This window comes from Hemiscyllium ocellatum, unplaced genomic scaffold, assembly GCF_020745735.1.
Source record: "Hemiscyllium ocellatum isolate sHemOce1 unplaced genomic scaffold, sHemOce1.pat.X.cur. scaffold_2142_pat_ctg1, whole genome shotgun sequence".
In the NCBI taxonomy this organism is placed as follows: Eukaryota; Metazoa; Chordata; class Chondrichthyes; order Orectolobiformes; family Hemiscylliidae; genus Hemiscyllium; species Hemiscyllium ocellatum.
The window spans coordinates 27,501-35,000 of record NW_026867986.1 but is presented as its reverse complement, the minus strand read 5'-3'; positions in this window follow the sequence as shown (position 1 = coordinate 35,000).

Sequence of the window (7,500 nt, the reverse complement as noted above, 5' to 3'; positions counted from 1 at the left end):
CACAAACGCCTGAGGAGGGAAGCCAACCCTCCGTGTGTCAAGAGACCGTCCCCGCCCCGGCCTCCGACTGATTCTTAGAACGGACGGAAAGAGTCAGGCAAGCCTGTTAAGACTTCCGCGAACTCTCCGGCTTGCACTGAGACGCGAGGTCGATGTGCTCAGCACCACGGGGCCCCCTTCGCCTGCAGGTCCCGAGCCGCCAACATGTTCTAAGTATCGTGTTCCCCAAACCTGGGTGACGAGCACCGCAGGGAGGCAGAGCCATCGCACTTGCCGGGTGGCAGAGGAAGGACCGGACTATGTACAATAGCGGCCAACGACTCCCAGAGCCGGTAGTGCGGCGCCTGCTCTCAGCTTAAGAGGCTTTTGGGAGTGCTCAGCAAGGGTCAGCCTGCACCCTTGCTGGCAGCACCCAGGGGAACCAGGACGCTTGCATCTCTCGCCTTCATTTTCGACACAAACACCTGAGGAGGGAAGCCAACCCTCCGTGTGTCAAGAGACCGTCCCCGCCCCGGCCTCCGACTGATTCTTAGAACGGACGGAAAGAGTCAGGCAAGCCTGTCAAAGAATTGAGCAGATGTCAAAATCTTTTAAGACTTCCGCGAACTCTCCGGCTTGCACTGAGACCCGAGGTCGATGTGCTCAGCACCACGGGGCCCCTTTCGCCTGCAGGTCCCGAGCCGCCAACATGTTCTAAGTATCGTGTTCCCCAAACCTGGGTGACGAGCACCGCAGGGCGGCAGAGCCATCGCACTTGCCGGGTGGCAGAGGAAGGACCGGACTATGTACAATAGCGGCCAACCACTCCCAGAGCCGGTAGTGCGGCGTGCGAGGTCTGCTCTCAGCGGAAGAGGGTTTTGGGAATGCTCAGGCAAGGGCCAGCCTGCACCCTTCCTGGCCGCTCCCACGGGAACCAGGCTACTTGCAATCCTTTCCCCCAATAGCAAGTGCCTTTTGGAGGGACGGCCGGAGTCAACGTGGGGTTTGCCCGCCCTCCAAAGTGTCAAGAGACCGCCGCACAGGCCTCTGACTGATTCTTAGAACAGGCAGCAAGAGTTGGGTAAGTCTGTCGAAAATTTGACAAAGTGTCAAAAATTAGACTTCCGAGAGCTCTTGGGCATGCACACAGGCCTGTCATTCAAGTGCTCTGCCCGCGGAACCGTTTTTCGGATGCCTTTCAAAGTGGTCCCGCGCCGCCATTTTGTTCTAAAAATCGTGTTCCCAGAAATCTCCGGGTACCCCGCCAACCTCACTGTGTCACAATGTCAAGTGGCACTGAATGGGTCTGAATTTCAAATTCGACTGCTTCGCTCTGGAACTCGAACCCGGCAAAACCGTTTGGATTTTTCCCGGTCCAGACTTCCGCGGCAGACAAAGTTAAAGTTTTCGGGCTGCAGACTCAAAACGACATCTGGCCAACCGCCGGGCTCAATTCGCCCAGTTCCTCCGGCACTTCGGAACTCATGTTCGGCATGAGTTTTTGAATCTTTCCCGATGCTTCGGCATTTTCCTCCGCTGACACTTAGAATATTTTTCACACTTGGCCGAAAATTTTTCTAAGTTTTTCTGGTTACTGATTTCTTCTTTTCGGGCATTTTTCTACGTTTTTCATGTTACTCATTTCTCATTTTCAAACATTTTTCTAAGTTTTTCTGGTTACTGATTTCTTCTTTTTGGGCATTTTTCTAAGTTTTCTTGGTTACTCATTTCTCATTTTCAAACATTTTTCTAAGTTTTTCTGGTTACTCATTTCTCATTTTCAAACATTTTTCTAAGTTTTTCTGGTTACTGATTTCTTCTTTTTGGGCATTTTTCTAAGTTTTCTTGGTTACTCATTTCTCATTTTCAAACATTTTTCTAAGTTTTTCTGGTTACTGATTTCTTCTTTTTGGGCATTTTTCTAAGTTTTCTTGGTTACTCATTTCTCATTTTCAAACATTTTTCTAAGTTTTCTTGGTTACTCATTTCTCATTTTCAAACATTTTTCTAAGTTTTTCTGGTTACTGATTTCTTCTTTTTGGGCATTTTTCTAAGTTTTCTTGGTTACTCATTTCTCATTTTCAAACATTTTTCTAAGTTTTTCTGGTTACTCATTTCTCATTTTCAAACATTTTTCTAAGTTTTTCTGGTTACTGATTTCTTCTTTTTGGGCATTTTTCTAAGTTTTCTTGGTTACTCATTTCTCATTTTCAAACATTTTTCTAAGTTTTTCTGGTTACTCATTTCTCATTTTCAAACATTTTTCTAAGTTTTTCTGGTTACTCATTTCTGCTTTCCAACGTTTTACTAAGTTTTGCTGGTTACTGAGTTCACACTTTTAAACATTTTCGGGCATTTTTCTACGTTTTTCATGTTACTCATTTAGCACTTTCAGGCACTTTCCTATGCTTTCCTGCTTACTGATTTCACACTTTTAAGCATCTTCGGGCATGTTCCCTAAGTTTTGCAGTTCATTCGTTTGGGACAGTCAGGCAGCTTTCCTAAGCTTTCCTGGTAACCGAATTCACATTGTTGAGAACTTTGGAACCCTTCCCTAAGCTGTGCTGGTTACTCACTTTACCTCTTCAGACACTTGCCCCCGTTGTGACAGAGACCACTTCCCGACTCGGGAAATGCACCAAATTCGGCCTGAACTCTGAGGGCAGTCCCCCCTCGAAGGCGTGGAAGTCGGCAGAATCGCCGGGTCAAATCCGGCTGAGCTACCCGGCTTGGAAGCCTCAAAGTCGGTATGAGCTGTCAGGTTCACTCCCATCCCCGTTTGGACCACTTCCCGACTCGGGAAATTCACCAAATTCGGCCTGAACTCAGAGGACAGTCCCCCCTCGAAGGCGTGACAGTCGGCAGAACCGCCGGATCAAATCCGGCTGAGCTACCCGGCCCCGAAGCCTCAAAGTCGGTAAGAGCTGTCAGGTTCACTCCCATCCCCGTTTGGACCACTTCCCGACTCGGGAAATTCACCAAATTCGGCCTGAACTTATACAACAGTCCCCCCTCGAAGGCGTGACAGTCGGCAGAACCGCCGGATCAAATCCGGTTGAGCTACCCGGCTTGGAAGCCCCAAAGTCGGTAGAGCTGTCAGGTTCACTCCCATCCCCGTTTGGACCACTTCCCGACTCGGGAAATTCACCAAATTCGGCCTGAACTTATACAACAGTCCCCCCTCGAAGGCGTGACAGTCGCTAGAACCGCCGGATCAAATCCGGTTGAGCTACCCGGCTTGGAAGCCCCAAAGTCGGTAAGAGCTGTCAGGTTCACTCCCATCCCCGTTTGGACCACTTCCCCGACTTAGGAAATTCACCAAATTCGGCCTGAACTTAGAGGAGAGTCCCCGCTCGAAGGCGTGGAAGTCGGCAGAATCGCCGGGTCAAATCCGACTGAGCTACCCGGCCCCGAAGCCTCAATGTCGGTAAGAGCTGTCAGGTTCACTCCCATCCCCGTTTGGACCACTTCCCGACTCGGGAAATTCACCAAATTCGGCCTGAACTTAGACAACAGTCCCCCCTCGAAGCCGTGGCAGTCGCTAGAACCGCCGGATCAAATCCGGTTGAGCTACCCGGCTTGGAAGCCCCAAAGTCGGTATGAGCTGTCAGGTTCACTCCCATCCCCGTTTGGACCACTTCCCGACTTAGGAAAATCACCAAATTCGGCCTGAACTCAGAGGGCAGGCCCCCCTCGAAGGCCAGGCATTCGGCAGAACCGCCGGGTCAAATCCGACTGTGCTACCCGGCCCCAAAGCCTCAAAGTTGGTATGAGCAGTTAGGTTCACTCCCATCCCCGTTTGGACCACTTCCCGACTTAGGAAATTCACCAAATTCGGCCTGAACTTAGAGGAGAGTCCCCGCTCGAAGGCGTGAAGTCGGCAGAATCGCCGGGTCAAATCCGACTGAGCTACCCGGCCCCGAAGCCTCAATGTCGGTAAGAGCTGTCAGGTTCACTCCCATCCCCGTTTGGACCACTTCCCGACTCGGGAAATTCACCAAATTCGGCCTGAACTTAGACAACAGTCCCCCCTCGAAGCCGTGGCAGTCGCTAGAACCGCCGGATCAAATCCGGTTGAGCTACCCGGCTTGGAAGCCCCCAAAGTCGGTATGAGCTGTCAGGTTCACTCCCATCCCCGTTTGGACCACTTCCCGACTTAGGAAAATCACCAAATTCGGCCTGAACTCAGAGGGCAGGCCCCCCTCGAAGGCCAGGCATTCGGCAGAACCGCCGGGTCAAATCCGACTGTGCTACCCGGCCCCAAAGCCTCAAAGTTGGTATGAGCAGTTAGGTTCACTCCCAAACCCGTTTGGACCACTTCCCGACTTAGGAAATTCACCAAATTCGGCCTGAACTTAGACAACAGTCCCCCCCTCGAAGGCGTGACAGTCGGTAGAACCGCCGGGTCAAATCCGGCTGAGCTACCCGATTTGGAAGCCTTCAACACAAAACCCATCCGGCAATGCCACTCAAAAAGGGCCCAAATTCAGAAACACCCCCTTCAATAGGTACCACTTCCTCGGAGACACTACCGGGACACGCTCCCCTCGGCGAAAATTAAGCCCCCACCACTAACTGAAGCCAACCGCAGCCCCAACTTCAACGGAGAAATCAGTAACCAATTCAAAAATGCACTTGGTTACTGATTTGTACTGCTTCAAAAATATTCTAAGTGTCGCTGGTTACTGATTTGTACTGCTCCAAAAATATTCTAAGTGTCACTGGTTACTGATTTGTACTGACTCAAAAATATTCTAAGTGTCGCTGGTTACTGATTTGTACTGACTGAAAAATATTCTAAGTGTCGCTGGGTTACTGATTTGTACTGACTCAAAAATATTCTAAGTGTCAGTGGTTACTGATTTGTACTGCTCCAAAAATATTCTAAGTGTCGCTGGTTACTGATTTGTACTGCTTCAAAAATATTCTAAGTGTCGTGGTTACTGATTTGTACTGCTCCAAAAATATTCTAAGTGTCGCTGGTTACTGATTTGTACTGCTTCAAAAATATTCTAAGTGTCAGTGGTTACTGATTTGTACTGCTTCAAAAATATTCTAAGTGTCGCTGGTTACTGATTTGTACTGCTTCAAAAATATTCTAAGTGTCGCTGGTTACTGATTTGTACTGCTTCAAAAATATTCTAAGTGTCGCTGGTTACTGATTTGTTACTGCTCCAAAAATATTCTAAGTGTCGCTGGTTACTGATTTGTACTGCTTCAAAAATATTCTAAGTGTCGCTGGTTACTGATTTGTACTGCTCCAAAAATATTCTAAGTGTCGCTGGTTACTGATTTGTACTGCTTCAAAAATATTCTAAGTGTCGCTGGGTACTGATTTGTACTGCTTCAAAAATATTCTAAGTGTCAGTGGTTACTGATTTGTACTGCTTCAAAAATATTCTAAGTGTCGCTGGTTACTGATTTGTACTGCTCAAAAATATTCTAAGTGGGGCTGGTTACTGATTTGTACTGCTCCAAAAATATTCTAAGTGTCGCTGGTTACTGATTTGTACTGCTTCAAAAATATTCTAAGTGTCAGCGGTTACTGATTTGTACTGCTTCAAAAATATTCTAAGTGTCAGCGGTTACTGATTTGTACTGCTTCAAAAATATTCTAAGTGTCAGTGGTTACTGATTTGTACTGCTTCAAAAATATTCTAAGTGTCGCTGGTTACTGATTTGTACTGCTTCAAAAATATTCTAAGTGTCAGTGGTTACTGATTTGTACTGCTTCAAAAATATTCTAAGTGTCGCTGGTTACTGATTTGTACTGCTCCAAAAATATTCTAAGTGTCGCTGGTTACTGATTTGTACTGCTTCAAAAATATTCTAAGTGTCGCTGGTTACTGATTTGTACTGCTTCAAAAATATTCTAAGTGTCAGTGGTTACTGATTTGTACTGCTTCAAAAATATTCTAAGTGTCGCTGGTTACTGATTTGTACTGCTTCAAAAATATTCTAAGTGTCGCTGGTTACTGATTTGTACTGCTTCAAAAATATTCTAAGTGTCGTGGTTACTGATTTGTACTGCTTCAACAATATTCTAAGTGTCGCTGGTTACTGATTTGTACTGCGTCAAAAATATTCTAAGTGTCAGTGGTTACTGATTTGTACTGCTTCAAAAATATTCTAAGTGTCTGGTTACTGATTTGTACTGCTTCAAAAATATTCTAAGTGTCGCCGGTTACTGATTTGTACTGCTTCAAAAATATTCTAAGTGTCAGTGGTTACTGATTTGTACTGCTCCAAAAATATTCTAAGTGTCGCTGGTTACTGATTTGTACTGCTTCAAAAATATTCTAAGTGTCAGTGGTTACTGATTTGTACTGCTTCAAAAATATTCTAAGTGTCGCTGGTTACTGATTTGTACTGCTTCAAAAATATTCTAAGTGTCAGTGGTTACTGATTTGTACTGCTTCAAAAATATTCTAAGTGTCGCTGGTTACTGATTTGTACTGCTCCAAAAATATTCTAAGTGTCGCTGGTTACTGATTTGTACTGCTTCAAAAATATTCTAAGTGTCGCTGGTTACTGATTTGTACTGCTCCAAAAATATTCTAAGTGTCGCTGGTTACTGATTTGTACTGCTTCAAAAATATTCTAAGTGTCGCTGGTTACTGATTTGTACTGCTTCAAAAATATTCTAAGTGTCAGTGGTTACTGATTTGTACTGCTTCAAAAATATTCTAAGTGTCGCTGGTTACTGATTTGTACTGCTCAAAAATATTCTAAGTGGGGCTGGTTACTGATTTGTACTGCTCCAAAAATATTCTAAGTGTCGCTGGTTACTGATTTGTACTGCTTCAAAAATATTCTAAGTGTCAGCGGTTACTGATTTGTACTGCTTCAAAAATATTCTAAGTGTCAGCTGGTTACTGATTTGTACTGCTTCAAAAATATTCTAAGTGTCAGTGGTTACTGATTTGTACTGCTTCAAAAATATTCTAAGTGTCGCTGGTTACTGATTTGTACTGCTTCAAAAATATTCTAAGTGTCAGTGGTTACTGATTTGTACTGCTTCAAAAATATTCTAAGTGTCGCTGGTTACTGATTTGTACTGCTCCAAAAATATTCTAAGTGTCGCTGGTTACTGATTTGTACTGCTTCAAAAATATTCTAAGTGTCGCTGGTTACTGATTTGTACTGCTTCAAAAATATTCTAAGTGTCGCTGGTTACTGATTTGTACTGCTTCAAAAATATTCTAAGTGTCGCTGGTTACTGATTTGTACTGCTTCAAAAATATTCTAAGTGTCGCTGGTTACTGATTTGTACTGCTTCAAAAATATTCTAAGTGTCGTGGTTACTGATTTGTACTGCTTCAACAATATTCTAAGTGTCGCTGGTTACTGATTTGTACTGCGTCAAAAATATTCTAAGTGTCAGTGGTTACTGATTTGTACTGCTTCAAAAATATTCTAAGGTCAGTGGTTACTGATTTGTACTGCTTCAAAAATATTCTAAGTGTCGCCGGTTACTGATTTGTACTGCTTCAAAAATATTCTAAGTGTCAGTGGTTACTG